The sequence below is a fragment of the Cuculus canorus genome, chromosome 1 (assembly GCF_017976375.1).
Source record: "Cuculus canorus isolate bCucCan1 chromosome 1, bCucCan1.pri, whole genome shotgun sequence".
Classification (NCBI taxonomy): Eukaryota; Metazoa; Chordata; class Aves; order Cuculiformes; family Cuculidae; genus Cuculus; species Cuculus canorus.
In genome coordinates, this window is record NC_071401.1 from 137854870 (window position 1) to 137870900 (window position 16031).

General features: G+C 40.3%; 1 protein-coding gene across 8 annotated transcripts in view; it reads right to left on the reverse strand.

Moving 5' to 3' along the window:
* The window catches only part of SOX5 (SRY-box transcription factor 5), a 651718-nt gene that overhangs the window by 623935 nt on the left and 11752 nt on the right, over positions 1-16031 (reverse strand). Inside the window, exon 1 of one of the 8 annotated variants that reach the window (XM_054078727.1) lies at positions 13303-13318. The exons of the other annotated variants lie outside the window; for them this stretch is intronic. The gene's annotated coding sequence lies outside the window, so the exon portion shown is untranslated. Of the gene's footprint in view, positions 1-13302; positions 13319-16031 lie in introns of those variants that run through there. 8 annotated transcript variants of the gene reach the window in all.

Sequence of the window (16031 nt, forward strand, 5' to 3'; positions counted from 1 at the left end):
AATTTCTTCACAATCAGAGTGGTTAGGCACTGTAACAGGCTGCCCAGGGAAGCTGTGGATGCTCCATCCCTGGAGATGTTCAAGGCCAGGTTGGATGGGGCCTTAGGCAGCCTGATCTAGTGAGAGGTGTACCTGTCCATGGCAGGGGGGTTGGAACTGGATGATCTTCAAGGTCCTTTCCAACCCAAACTATTCTGATTCTATGAACTTATGAGTGGTGTCGGGCTACAGGTGGACAACACAAACTGGAATCCAAAAGGCCAAACTCTTCTCATTCATAGCAAATCATCAGCTCATCAGCAGAACTGCTTTGGATTTCCTTGTGACAGATGGGTGCACTTTACTGATGACATCCTCTGGGAAAGAGAGCTGCTCAAAGTAGAAGTGTCATACTAAAATTTAGTCAAATCCATAACATTAATTAGCAGCAGTTAGAAGCCCCATAGATGTCCCCCCAAGAGCTGCCCTGACAGTTCTGTGGTTTCACAATCACAACAGGTCCTTCTTAAGTACTGTGTTCTCCTTCTTGATCTATGTAACACTCACAAAAATATGAGGGAAAACAATAAAACTGACCATACACAAGGGACAGGGTTATAAAAAAAGCACTTAACATAAGTCTCATTCTGCTCCCATTGACGTCAGCTACAAAATTCCCATTGCCTTCCTGAAAGCCAAGAGATGCCACTGAACACAACTTTTGAAAACAGCAATCCAAGAGCAGTCAAATGCAAAAAGACAGCAGACTGTCAGATTTTTCTTCTCCCTCCTGTTCCTTCTAATTACAGTTATATTTAACTGTACCCCATCATCTGCATTCTATTTCAGAGAGAGGGCCCCCAGGACCAAATGGAGAGGTCAAGGCTCTTTCCAAGTATGCTGAAACTGATGCTGTCACTCCAACCCAACTTTCTCATTTAGCCTTCAACTAGAACGTGGGTGTACACAGTTTATTTAGTTCATTTCTTATTTTATTCCTGCACTGAGATGCCCTGATCATCCATATTGCCAAAAAAACTAGTTTTCTCCTTGGCTCCCTTCTGGAATAAACTGTGAGGACCCTCCAAAGGGAAACAGGCTGATAGGAGAGTTCATCCTAGCATATAAGATGCACAAAGAGTATGTCAATGTGTAACCTTACTGGCAGACATCTCATCCTCTAACACCTACAACCAACCAACTCAAAACACAAAACATACAATCCAGTGAAATGTTATAAAAAAATCAACCCCCTATCAGTACTCTGTCATGCTATTTGCTAAGTATTTATGGCATTTTGAATTGCCAGAATTCAAAACATGCCACAAAACCACTCCAGGGATGCCACAAAACTATTCCAGGGACACCACAAAAATCAAGGAAAAGTACAGGCCCACAGCTTTGAAATATAGAAGTGGCTAGTTCAATACAGAGGGTGTTAGCTCTAAGCTTAAGAGACCCCCAAAGCTGGTGTGATGGCCAGGGGTCTCTGCCTGGCACAGCCCACACTTCAGTACAGATGCAGTCAGGTGGGGAAGGAGCTGCAGACTTAATATGGCAAAGTCTAGTCAATAATTACAGGTGGTGGTAAGAGGAACAGTGATAGCCTAGTTCAAACCAGGAAAAAAGTTCTTAACCATATGTACAAAATAGTGTCCCAAGTAGGTACTGAGTATTTTAACTGGCATTTTAGGTAGAAGCCTTATTTATCCTTCCAACTCTTCCATGATCCCAAATGCAGACAGCTTCACAAATGAAGCTATTTCATAGTAGTTTTGATTAGCCATCACATCCTCTTCAGGAGTCCTCAGCTGCCTCAAACAAATGGTAGCTCTAACACTCTAACAGTGTGAAAACATAGAATCATAGAATCACTAGGTTGGAAAGGACCCACTGGGTCATCAAGTCCAACCATTCCTAACAATGCCTAAACCATGCCCCTCAACACCTTGTCCACTCGTCCCTTAAACACCTCCCCGGGCAGCCTACTCCAGTGCCCAATGACCCTTTCCATGAAAATTTTTTTCCTGATGTCAAGCCTGAACTTCCCTTGGCGGAGCTTGAGGCCACTTCCCCTTGTCCTGTCCCCTGTCACTTGGGAGAAAAGGCCAGCTCCCTCCTCTCCACAACCTCCTTTCAGTACTTGTAGAGAGCAATAAGGTCTCCTCTCAGCCTCCTCTTCTCCAGGCTGAACAACCCCAGCTCTCTCAGCCGCTCCTCATAAGACTTGTTCTCCAGCCCCCTCACCAGCTTCATTGCTCTTCTCTGGACACGCTCCAGAGCCTCAACATCCTTCTTGTGGTGAAGGGCCCAGAACTGAACACAGTACTCAAGGTGCGGTCTCACCAGTGCTGAATACAGAGGGAGAATAACCTCACTGGACCTGCTGGTCACACCGTTTCTGATACAAGCCAAGATGCTATTGGCCTTCTTGGCCACCTGGGCACACTGCTGGCTCATGTTCAGTTGGCTGTCAACCAACACCCCCAGGTCCTTCTCCTCTAGGCAGCTTTCTAGCCAGACTTCTCCTAGTCTGTAGCACTGCATAGGGTTGTTACATGACAACATAGAGACATACACTGGTTGTCTTTCTGAAATAAAGAAGTGAAATCACATGAATTTACTTGCATTACTTAAACTACATGCCTGCTTTTACAAGACAAAGATAGTTCTTTTGCTCCAGAAACACAATTCTTTGGGTCAAAGCAGCCAGGGCATGCCTGATTTTGGAAGCATTTTTCATTATAATTAACAGCTGGCAATGAGAACTGACATCTAAGTCAGCTCTTAATGCTGACTTTTTAATTTACTGTCACAAAGCTCACTTAGATGAGACAAATCTGTCTTCCTTAGTTCATGTGTGCGCACCAACAAGAAAAGACACAGACGTAAAATTCTCCAAACCTTGTAGAGATCCTGCTGAAGCTGAGAGCAATGTGGAATGACACAGGCAGGACTGCAACAACTCTCATGTACTAATCTCTGTAATTAGCTAAGTGATCAGAACATCTTTCACATTGCCCTGCAGTTTCTTACAAGTTCTCTCTTGCTCAAAATAAAAATATGGGTAAGAAAAACTATGCTCATCTTTGGGAACATAAAGGACTAACTTTTATCCAGGCCAAATCTTTTCCCATGCTGACAGCTCAAACTTGATTTATTCATCGCTAGATCATTGAACTCCAAAACAAACCAAGGCCTAAAAAATATCTTTGCAGCAAGTACTTTTGGAAAACATTTTCCCCACTTCTCTCTCTCTTTTCCCTTCACTTCAAAAAACAGGTAGAAGAATGCTTGGAGAAATCACACATTATTTACATGCAGTATTATTTTATGAAATTTTTCAAGGTGTTAATTGAAAGGTTTAATGAATGTTAATCATCTGTCATTTTCATTGCCAATCTCCACTCTGCCATATGCTTAACTTTTACACCTGTACAGATTTTTCAACCAGTTCTTTTAAATTGTTTTACGTTTTCGGTGTAGTATTAGTATTAATATTTAGGAAACATGCCAGCTGCAACCAAGACTGCAATTGTCTGCATCTTATTGACTACATATAATATCTAGTCCCAACGAACTAGCTTTAATGCATCCTCACTGTACCACCATTATTTTTGAAATACTTGTATTAGTCCAGTATTTAAGGGAGATGCTGGACTGTCCCTCATGGAGACCAAAGTACTACACAGCATGGCTAATGCAGCACTCATAACATCTGCATAAGCCTCCCAATATATTGTCTCAATTTGTGTCCCTTGCATTCCTGCTGACTCCCACTCTAGATCACCAGTCAATTGATACAAACTCAAGCGGTCATGTTTCAGTTCTGTTCTCTTACAGTAATGTGAAGATTTGTTTCTGAAGGGACTGGACTGAGAAAGCACAAGCATGCAAGTTATGAGCTCTATTTTTGACTCGACTGCAAACATTCTGTGTGAACCAAGTCGCCCTAGGCACACATGGCACACATTTAAAATGGACATACCTAGTAGGCTCCTCATCTTTTACCCTTTTCAACATCCCCTTTACTCAGTAAAATAGGCTGATCTTCAAAACAAGACTCTTTATCTTGCAGACTTTAACCAGCAGTAATATATCAGTAATATTTATCATTGAGATTTAGAATTAAAATAACATAGAATTTCATAGAATCATAGAATCATTAGGTTGGAAAGGACCCACTGGATCATCAAGTCCAACCATTCCTAAGAATCCCTAAACCATGCTCCTCAGCACCTCATCCACCCATCCCTTAAACACCTCCAGGGAAGGTGACTCAACCCCCTCCCTGGGCAGCCTGTTCCAGTGCCCAATGACCCTTTCCATGAAGAATTTTTTCCTGATGTCCAGCCTGAACCTCCCCTGGCAGAGCTTGAGGCCATTTCCCCTTGTCCTGTCCCCTGTCACTTGGGAGAAGAGGCCAGATCCCTCCTCTCCACAACCTCCTTTCAGGTAGTTGTAGAGAGAAATAAGGTCTCCCCTCAGCCAAAGATGAATGAATGTAGCTCTAAACTCTTGGCTTTGCTTTTTCATCCATCACTAGAAAATGGTTTCAGTGCTACAACGAATCAGTGACATCAGAGCAGTATCACAGTTGCGAAACTGGCAAAAGTGAGACAATGGTGAAAAGCAAGTTTAGGATTGTAAACTCAGGGACAAATAAGAAGGCAGGCAGCTGTACATCTTGCAAATTGGGCTGTGGATGAGATGCAAGAGAGGCAAAGGAACAGCCTGGCACTGAGAGCAAGCCCAGGCGTGACTTAAAGATTTACCAGCAATCACCAGAAAAGGGGTGGGGGAATTTTGTTGTTATTCCTAGGAGAAATTTGTACATGCACAGAAAATGTTCAGAAAAACAGCAGAGAAAACTATTCCTGAGTAGTGTCCTATCAGAGACCTGAGTATTTTATATAGGTAACCAAACCCAGAATATAGACTATGCCTTATCCACGACGGGAGATGAAGAATCTTGTTGTTCTGCAGCTTTTGTAAAGAACAATATATGGAAGTAGGAGAAAAGGGTCTCTGCTCTTTGCCTTTCTAATGATATGAACAAATGAAGCAAAGACGAGTGGAAGGAGCCAAAATTAAAACACTGGTGAGGAATATTCTGAAGTCTTTAAAAGACTGTCAAAGGAACTGAACAATGCTCAGTACAGAAATTTGTGCATGTTTGCCCCTTTCCTTCAATTAAATTTTAGGGAAAATTATTCCTCTAATAATTTTATTTAAGCAGAAAGGACAATCTGATGGTGTTAACTTCCCTAAATGCGGTTCACCCTTTTCAGTATCCCTCCACTCCCAACTGTACTGAATGAGGATCAAGGATAAGAGAGGCACAATCTCACTTACTTTCTTTGGATATTACGCATCTCATGAAGCATCACAACACGAAAGATCTTATGTGTGAGAGGAATACACAACCTGAGACCCTTCATGGTGCCTGTATTCAAGGAAGTTATAAGGTTGCAAATACCTATGAGCAACTTCTATTGTCTTGGAATACTTGGAGTTTTCCTTAAAGCCCGAGCACTTCTGATGATAGGAAAATCTCAGCCTCATTTTTTAAAGTGCTGAATTTTACTGTTGCAAAGTTAAAGGCTGAGAACCAGGGCTAATAAAAAGGAAATTGGAATCTATTACTTTTAAAACCCCACAATGCATGAGGGTTCTGACAGTAGACTTTTTAACTCTGTGGATGGACAGAAATACTATGCAGATGATTTTGGACAAAGAGCAGAGAGAACGCCAGGAGGACAAAGTGTACAATAATACCAGCTAACTGGTAAGTCTGACTTTCCTCTGATGAACTGACTCACAAGTAAAAACCTGTAACTTCTCCATCTGTAAAATGGAACAATACAGTAGGCAACCCAGAGAGAACCCTTTAATATCTATCCATCCAAGCCAGTGTTTCTGTAGTGCAAATTGTAATAATGGTAACGCAGTACCTGTGGACTCTTGAATTGAAACCTAGTATAGAGGTACTCTGTTAGGCCAAACAATATCATGGTGGTACACAGATTAGTACAGGAAAAGAAAACTTCTATTGTCGTCCCTCATGAGTCCAGCTAATGTACAATGCTCGTCTTCTATGTACCCTAGTTCCCATTTAAACAGCTGTTCATTGAAGAAAGACTGTTTAAAATCATTGAGAAAGATAAAAGTACCTATTGCAAATATTAAATAAAACTGCTAGGAATTTCCTAGAAATTTCGCTAAACAGTAGGAAGCAAGTTCATTAGTTTCCACATCATAAACCTAATAACACTAACAAAACCTATGCTCATTGCACTACTACACGTCTTACAATACGAACTTAGATTGCTGAAAAGAAAAACAGATGGAGCAGATCTGCCAAATGATCCAGGTGTTGTGCATGCAGTGCTGGGGCCTGAACTGGGATGGACTAATCAGCACATTCTACTGACTTTCCAGAAGCAGCTTCCAGAGTATCAGAAGTGGAAATGAATTTGCATTTGCTCAACTGTAAATGGTATTCATGAGAATAAAAGAAAATCTCAGCAGCTAGGCTTATATATAGCATATTGGTGAATCTGAAAGAGGTATTTTAATATCTTGGGATTTTGAACATTCTTTATGTTCCTATTTTGTTGATTTGCAATGGGAACAAATGTGTTTTCACTGGTCTCAGATGCTTATGTCCAACTGGTGAGGTGGGTCAACAACATAAAGGCTGTGAGCATGCAGCAGAGACCAAGTTAATAATCTTTGATGCCTGTATTAGTTTGGGTTTATGCTGGAGCTTTCAGGGAGCAGCAAGGAGAAGCACCAGGGCTCCAGCAAGAGCTGGGGAGAAGAAGGAAGAGGAAAGAACAAGCAAAGAAACAAGCAACAGTAATACTAGCAACTAAGAGGAAAAGCTAGCTCTCTCCAACAGACGTAAAGCCACCATGCAACATATACAATAACGTTTGCTCTCAAAGCCAATGCTCCTTCTACAATTATTTCTCTTACTTTACATTACTACACTCTACAAAAGACTATTACTACACTACACGTAAATGAGGACTCCACTGCACTACATCTTATATAAAAGAAAAAAATAATTTGCTTCTATGCCTCAGACTTAAGCATCAGAAGCTGTCAATTGCTATATAAACAAAAAGAACAAGTTAACAGACATGGCATGCTGCAAAATACATCTATGGAGAAACAAATTTACGATTCTCAATTCACTTGTAAAAATTTTGATGAAAACCTGGTCATTTCTTTTGAACAGAAAGGCAATAAAATATTTCTATTTTAGGTGTTACTCTACTGACTCAACAGTCAGTTTTGGACCAAATGACAGCGTGCTTCTATTTTGCTTAGGCCACAGCAAAATCCTTCCTACCTCTATTGTATCGTCAGAGCACGTATGTATGAATTCTGCCTAAAGATAAGCTTGAAGAACTAATGGAAAAAAAGTAAATATGAATAATTCTTAGGATTTTAACTCATTTTATACCAGCTGTTTGCCTCTGGACTATATTTTGCCAAAACATTCTCCTGTGTTAAGCCTATGATAGGGAAAAATGTTTCAATCCCATGTAATATCAAGACTTTTTTGAGTGTTTTGATAAGCACTGGCTTTTCATCAAGTATTACAACATTTGCAAAAAACTTGACATAGTAAGTCACTTGATATCTTTCGTGTGTATTGTGTATATTTAGACTGAAGGAACCACAATTGCCAATCAAAAGCCAGGCTCCTGAGAGAAGGACATCACCATACCAACCGCTTCTTTGTAACCTGTAGAACCTTGCAGTTCTCCCTTGAATAAGGAAAGGGATGAAAGGCTGATATTCTCTATGTCTTCCTGAAGGTATATGGGGGCTTCTCCTCAAAAGGAAAGGATATGCAAAAGAAGCAACAATATCCTGGACTTTGCCTATTCGTTGTTTTCATGAGCAGGGTCTGGCAACTAGAATTATTTTATGGTTCACAAATTTGGAGACACTTCATAAAAATGATCCCTCAACAGATTCTGCACAAGGAAGATAAATCTTATACCTCCTTGGCTTTACTGCAAGCTGACCCCCCAAAAAATCCGAGTTTCTCACAAGAGGAGTATTTCCTATGCTATCAGCAGTGATGAGGTGCTGAAGGAGAAAATCTAAGTGGCCAGCTACTATAGAGGATTTCAAGGAGCATAATTTCTGCTGTTTCTGTGTAACAGATGAGGAAACTGAGGCAGAGATGTACTAAGGAACATGTATGGGCTACTCAGCGGATCATCAGCAAAGCTGAGACCAGACCAACCTAGGAAAAGAGAAAACGTAGGAGCTTCAATGCTTCAGATGACAGGAAGAGAATTAATTTTCTGATGTGGTGTTTTGTTGACTCTTTTGTCTTGTCATGTATAGCAGAAATAATGTTCATAGGAGTAGAGGAAACTCTCAGCAAACAACTCCTATAATTATTAAGCATCTCAGCTTCAATTTGATGTTTCTTCATCTGCCAACCTTCCACATCAACAATGATTTTTGTGAGCATTTGAGACAAAAAAAAATCACAGAATATCAGGCCAGACTTTAAAACACTTCTTAAACATGTTGGAAAAGTAAATTTAAAATGTCACTTAAGCTAAAAAGAGGAATAAGCCTGTCCATTGCTCTTATGCAATAATTAATTTTCATCATGGTCCTTATTATGCATTAGTTTTTATGGAGCAATGAAACATAACTACATGCTATTGTTTAAATACATTTGCTGCATATGCCAGAAGAGTAAAGGCTAGAAATGTGTGTAAAGGATAATTCAGCAAATGCAGCTAAATGTATTCTATATTACGGATCCATAATACAGAATGCAAATGATTCTGACTAAGCAGTCACAGGAGACAGTCTTTAGGGTGCATGCTGTGAATGTATATTATGAATAATGCATAAAACTTGGCTAAATCTTAATGAGTCCATTGACATCCTATGGGGTCCACAGGAGCTTCAGATCCCAAAGCATGTCAGTGGCACATTACTCTCCTCCCCCACTTCATTTAAAAAAATATTTTCTTAAAACAAAGGAAATTAAAACACAAAAGAAAAAAAAAACCTAGCTCCAATTTCACTCCCTCATGACCACAACTGCAGAGACAGCCACAAAGTCTGACTTCTTTCACCCCATTGTGCCTAGATCTTCTACACGAAAGCATGTAGGGTTGCATCAGGTGTGGGACACGAGTTGCGTTGCCTTCCCAAAGCAGTAAACTAAGGGGCTTCTCTACACACACAAGCAAGAGGATAAAAGGTGACAAGCACCCATATTACATTTTGTTTCCATCCTGCTCCCCTAACTCATACATTCTTTAAGTGCAATAATTAATGTAGAAGGAGACTGCAGGATACAGGAGGAAAAAACATGTATAGTTTACTAGTCAGCGCCACTCCAAAGGAGTAAGTTCACATGCTAAGGGACATTGGCAATGGGTGCAGTCATGCGGACTAAGAATCTGACCAAAGAGAAGTGCCTGGTATTTACAGCTTGTAACTACAAAAACGCAGTAAGAAAAAAAAATCCACTTCCTGAGTGAAACTGTAAGGCTGTACTCTTCTATCTGACTGTACAAGTATACCATATTTACTAGGAAAAATATGTGTTGGCATTGAGCCCCAGCTCCACTTAGAAGTGTGAAGATACGTTTTTGTACATCACGCACTTGGAAATAAATTAGTAGATTTTTCCTGTAGTATAAATACGGAGAAAAATAACTGATTAGGTTCTTGTTTATTGTAAGTCTTCAAAACTGTACAAATGTTAATTAATGAATTCTTCCAACACCCATGTGTGATGGTAAGTCTGCGTGTCCTTAAACACAAGAAAACTGAGGAACAAAAGGTCAAGAGACTTACCCAGCACACCAGAGCACTTCAGTGGCAGAGCAGGGCTGCAGCTCATGCTCTCCATGCTCTCTGCCATGCACTCTCTCATCCACTACACTCAGGATGGCAAATGCCAGTTTGCTTGAGGACCACTTTTGCACTCAACTACGTAACTGCAGGCCAAAGCCGATACAACTCTACGTGTGCAGGGCTGAAATCAGCTGAATAAATTTCATCACAGCCAACCTGGCTCTTCCCTCTCTGTTCCCAAAGCACCTAAGTCTGTACACATACAGACACACACAGCTCCAAGCTCAATCACTATATCTCCGACACGGATGTCCAACTGACCAGCCAGCATGCTGAGGCAGACCCGCATCTCTTGTCCTCTCCTCACCAGACCCCACTGCTGTGCCTCGTTAGACCATACACGGAAAACATGCCTACACTTATTATACCTGGGATTCCAGGTAAGCATTTTTCACCCCATCCACATTTTGGCACCTGAACCTGCCAGGCAAAAGCAACAGAAAACCTCTTTATTTCCCGAGACCAAGCAAAGACAACAGTTTTCCCAACAGGAACTGACCTCCTGCCCAAGGCAGGGGGTGGGGAAGGGGAGAAGGGGCAAGTGCCCACAGGCTGAGCAGGAGACAGGTTGTGAGGCAAAAAGGTCCTTCATCCCTGAGGGCATTCGCATGAGCAGGAAGAGGAGGACAGGTCTGAGACATATTCGATATAACCAAGTTTTGTACAAAAAGCAGCAAAACAGCAACTGACAGAAAATTAAGAAACACTAGTATTTTTTAGGTTTTGTTAAAATCTTCTTTCTCCCACATGTGCTTCCAATGGAAAATCGATACCAGGGAGGAAGAAAATACCTAGGTGCTGAGTAAGCATTTCTGATCTAAAAAAAAATAAAATATTGTTTTTTAAAAACCAGGTTTTGTTTTCCTTGTTTCTTCTTCTTACAACAACAAGAAGAAATCCAAATCCAATTTTTTGTATGTGAAAACGTTCAACGGGTCCTTGAAGAAAATAACTGATGAAAACAGTTCCACCACATCTACAGCAGAATCTGGCATGAAGAGTACAAAGAGAGAGCAGGGACACACACGTGCTGATCTTTGAGCACAGCTGCCCCTGTATTTAGGCAAGAACACACAATCTCATTGTACTCTATGACAATAGCCTCTTTTTATCAACAGGTGAAATTTCTGTCCAGTTACAAAACATAACTTTTTTTCTTGTTGATGTGTAAATTTGCCCCATATATGGAAACATATATATTTATACACACACACACATATATATATTCTAACCAAAAGCAAAGGCCAACCTTTCACAGAAACAATACTGTCAAACTATTTTACCTTTGCAACCCATACTGCTACTATTTATACTTACTGCTGCAGATATCAGCAATTGTTTCCTTGCCTCCTCAGCCCTCCTGGACACCATGAGAATAACAGAGAACAAAGTCTCTCAGTAGCACTTTCCTTCTCAGCAGGAAGCTCAAGCGTTTGTGATATCCATTTTGATACAAAACCTAAATTAGGCCTCTGGAAATAGGTAATGCATAAAAAGAAGCATTTTTGTGCCACAAGATTATTATTATAGGTTACTGTTAACCCTTGGGAGATGGAGGTGAGTCCTGCAGCTCCCCACTGAGTAGAATATTTGCTGAGAAATCACAGGCGCTACCTAAGCAGATATTTCAGGTGTGCTTCATGATAAAGAGAACGATCCGGTTGACCCATCATACTCTGATAGCTAGTTCGAGTGCAAAAGCACCGCCAGTTAAACAAAAACGATCAGCACAACATGCACATGCCGCAATCCTCTTGCGCTAACAGAAGATTTAAAGGAGGCTGGCTACAAGGACAACTGTGGAACTACTAATGCAGAGATGAAACAAAACAATCAGTACTATATTTAGGAACTACCATTCTGCCTCCTAGCTCCCTAAAATTCTTCCTTATTGCAAAGTTTACACTAGGTCACATGTTAGTAAAAAGAAACATATTGTTCAAAAAGGGCAAAGAAACCCAACTAAGACCTTTAAACAATTTGTAGTTTTCAAGTTTCAAATGAGTGCAAATGGGTTGGAAATCTGTGTGATTTATACCAGCTTTACAATTGTGAAACATAAAGTTATACAAATCATAAATTAACTTTTTTTCTTCAGAATCACCATCATCCTCAAGTTACGAAAACAGGTCCATAATTAAGATTCAGGGAACCACACTACTTTGCACTAAAGCTACACCAGTTTCTGTCGTGATACAAGTTGGCCCAGCATTATTCATTGCCTGACTTACCTCCTTAGCAAAACAAGTCATACCACAAATTCAATCTGTTATCTGACTACATGATTTAAATCAAGTTCAGATTATCCTAAGCACTCCTTTTTCCTTCAAACATACAGACTTCAAAAGGCTATGAACTGCGATCTTAAATGCAAAAGCAACGCCATGTCAGTAAGCTTTCCCTAAATGTAAATGACTATTTTAGTAAACTAAGGTCACCACTTGTTAAGCCTAAGAAAAATGGAGCCTTGCTGTAACCTGGAAGGCAAATTGGACCTCAGAGCCTCACAGATCCTTCCATTCAAATACCTGTGCAATTGTCTATCTGCAGGAATACAAAGGAGAAGCATTCAAATAACTCTGTGTACTAGCAAGGCAGGCTGAGGTTTTCCTAAGAAATTTTAAGATTTATAGCTCCTTCACTCAAATTGCCACTTACTTAGCAATCATTACACATCAAAAGGGAAGTCCCATGGAATAGATATTATATTGCATGCCAGTCTGACACTTCATGATGATCAGAGCACAAACTTCTGCACCCATATAGGCAACCTTTCCCATAAACATCCTCCTCTCAGCAGTACAGTTTGCATGAGTTACAACTCGCTCCCAAGAATAAGGAGCTTTCTGTTTGGCCTAGAGTTTTTTCTACAGTCCTGCAGAGACACGGGGAAGAAAAGAGGACAGAAGTCCTAGTTGCTGCTTCTCCACTCTAGCCATTAGGTTTGGCATGGCTTTTCCTAGACAGCCCTTTTTGGTCTAGCTGTTCTGACATCTGCACATTGCATTTGCCCTGTTGTGCAAGCCTGACTATTTCCTAAGAAATAAACAGAGATCACCAAGCTCACAATGCCTGACATAGAGTTCAGATTCAAGCTTCCCTAGGTAGCTTAGACCCTTCCTTTTCACTTGCAAATGTAAAGGGAACTCTGCAGGAGCCAAAGGGAAAAAGAAATCATCTTAATAAAGGAACAGGAAAGAAAAAATCTCCCTCACTCTCGCAAGTATTTTTTTTTTAAACAGCTGTTTGAATCATCCCTGCTTATAGACAGCTCCACTTTGTCAGCAATGGAAAAGCAATACAAGCCTTTTGTCATCTGATCCACACAAACATTTTGTAAATTAATGTGAGCAGTCTCCTCACTGGGCTCAGACAAAAGTTTACCCACACGCCTCTTAAAGTACGTACCTGATTTTGCCTTTGTCTGCTAAGTTCCTTTTGCAGCTGCATTCCCACGAAAATGTTTCTATGCCCGTTTTCCTCTGTCATTTCTGTAGTCTGCTCAGAGGTGGATTCATTGCTGGTTTTCAGCAGTTATATTTCTTCTTCAATTGATGCTTCTTTTATTTATTCTGAAGTTGCCAATGTAAAACAAACAGGAATACCACCCTTCTAAAATTACTACTATCCCACTGTCCTCCAATGTAACTCTAAAAAGAGGCAATATTCTCCAAAGCTATGAAGCATATACTGCCCTAAATTACATTGCAGTTGCTGCCCTGAGCTCACACATTTTTGAATAGGAAGGCTCCCAGGGATCTCTCTCTCCGTACAGACTGAATTTAAAATATTTTTAACCCAGACACTGAAGTGCCAGCCTAGCAGCCCTTCATGCTAATCCTAGCCTGGGTGGCTGTTCTTAAGGGAAAGCATTCAAAAATTGTAGCAGTGCATCAACTTTGACCCTTTTCACTTAAAACATGAGACTTTTTTTTTTTTTTAAGGGAAAAAAATTAGATTCCAGAGGGAATCACTGAACTCCGACCTGCTTAAAATTAGTTTTGTTTTAGTGCCTGCGTGGTGACTCAACAGGCCAGTTTTCCAGACACTTAAGACTTCTCTGCTCCTGAAGATTCCAGTTCAAGTCCTGGACTCGCTGCCTGGGGTCAGATAAGAACACTTTGTTTTATGGCTTCAAGCAGCGAATTCCCAGATCACCATATCCTTGCCAGATGCTGGCATGCCTGGTAATAAGCAGGGCTGTAACCAAGCTAATTATGTATATATTTTTTTTTTAATCTGTGAAGAGTTTTCCTTGCAATACATATGTTAGACCGAAAGAATTTCCCTTCAAAATTCAGCAGCCGAGAAATGTTTATATGGCTCTGATAAACATTTGATGATAAGCTGGATTCTTTTAGAGGGGGAGGGGGGAGATGTGTACTTTGGTCTTAACAGTGCAGCAAATAATTCTCAAATAGGGTCTGGCTGAGTGTATCCATCTCACTGGGAGTAACTGATTTGAATTTTTTAATCTGTCACAGGCATTACGAACACTAAATGAGTCACCATAGACTCCCATGTTGCAAAAAATAGCATCACAATGCTTCATTTGCTCTTCAACAAGACTTCAAGTCTAGTGCCTGGTATCAAAATGCCTTGTCAGATAAGAAATTAAAAAATCCCAGGAAATGAAACCCCAACACAGTCTTTGAGAAAATTATTTCATGCACAAGGTTAACACTGCTCAGCAAAACAAAACTCATCTGAGAAATAATTTTCCTCAATCTAAACAGAATTATTCTATTTAATGTTATTATTAATGCTGTTGCACATATTTCACATCTTTCATCAAAGAATCTCAAACAAATTCACAAACAGCTTCAGAAATCTCCTGTAAAGTGAGAGAGAACTATTATCTCCACTTATAAGTACTGAGGAATTAAAGCAAAAAGATGATAAGAAACATTGGACACAAGGCAATAAAGAGCCAGACCAAGAAACAGAACCTAGGTCCTGGTCCATATTAAATGGCATCTGTTAAATTTCCATCCATGTTTCACAGCGATTATGGAAAGAAAAGCTTTGCCAACATTTATAATCACTTATTTGACAGCTGCTAATCCAACGAACACGAAGGCAATTTATACACAGTGCCCTAATCTGCCTGTATTTGATCATGTATGAACACAGCCCATGTACTTGTTTCAATTTAATTCTGGGTTTTTCTTAGAAAGAATGTAGCTTTTTTCCCTTTTTCAGAAAGAAAATGAGCCACTAAAAGACAGAGTTCTAACACACAGTCATCAATATGCTATTATTAGAAATACAAAAAAATGTAAAGCAGTAATAACACAAACTGATGTACTCTGTTCCACGTCAACAAAATGATTGCCTTCTGTCCAGAAAGCCCTCCTTCAAACTATACAAGGAACCTCTCAAGACAGTTAACCCTGGCCTTATACCATAAGAGACACCAGTCAGGACAGCCAAAGGGAAAAGAAATTTTGTGACAATAGAAAATGACACCACTGTAGAAGTATCTTGAGGTATTTAACCTCAAGATCTGCACTCATCTGGTGACCACGGTTGCCACAGGACCTTGAAAATACCCAGCTAGTTTAAAAGTTGAGCCTGACAGGAGCCAATATTCTGAGCCATATTAAACTGTACTGTCTAAGGTAAAGAATTAGTGTATGGTGGTCCATGGTAAATGGCTGACATCTTGGTTTCTCTGCCTGAGAAAACCTACCAAAGAACCACCAGAGCATTTCCACCATTGAGCTTGAACTTGAGTGCGCTATTACAAACTACTACCATGCTTTCTCAGAGGAGAACTGTCACTGGATTGAAACAATGTGAGCTAACTAGGTTATTCATCACCTGCATAAAAATGATACTGTTCAGAGCTTTTTAGATACAATGGTGAAGGTGAAGAAGGCTTTCTTCACCGCCTACGCAGCCTGGGCTCCACTCTGCAAAACAAATCTAAGCCGCAGCCAGCCTCGATGTCAGACTTTTGCCAGCTGAGCTCCCTCTCACTTCCTCAGTTTCAGGTCATCTGAATACCTTGACAACCTGTGAGGATAAATCAAGCACAGAAGGTGTTTAGGAACTAAACATACACGTCAGGTGTTTCTATAAAACCTACACAAAGTTATATCAAAGCATCCCAAATTCCAAATCCTTTACAAATG